We start from the raw sequence: 520 nt of genomic DNA on the forward strand, positions 1-520 counted from the left end.
TGCTGATTTTGTAATAAATCATCATGGTTTGTTAAAATGTGCTGAAAATTTATAAAGCAGTCTGTGAAATTCAAATATATGCAAAGTATATTGCATGCCCACGCATATGAAGTGCAACGGTGCATGAAACTGAGGAGTCTGCAGCGAAGCTGAGTGGCAAAAAGGTGAAAACACAACAAACACCCAGAACTGAAGCAAAACATGAGCACATTGAACTGTCGCAAACACACACACACACACACACACACACACACACACAAACACACACACACACACACACACACACACAAACACACACACACACACATACATACCCACACAAAGACACCCACATTCACATGTGGGTACATACGTACATACGTAAATACATACATATGTACATACATATGTACGTACATAAGTGCATACATTCATACATATATACATACATGCATACATACATACATACATATATACATACATACATACATGCATACATACGTACATACATACATACATACATACATACATACATACATAC

The sequence above is a fragment of the Nematolebias whitei genome, chromosome 10 (genome assembly GCF_014905685.2).
Source record: "Nematolebias whitei isolate Nwh7 chromosome 10, NemWhi1, whole genome shotgun sequence".
Classification (NCBI taxonomy): Eukaryota; Metazoa; Chordata; class Actinopteri; order Cyprinodontiformes; family Rivulidae; genus Nematolebias; species Nematolebias whitei.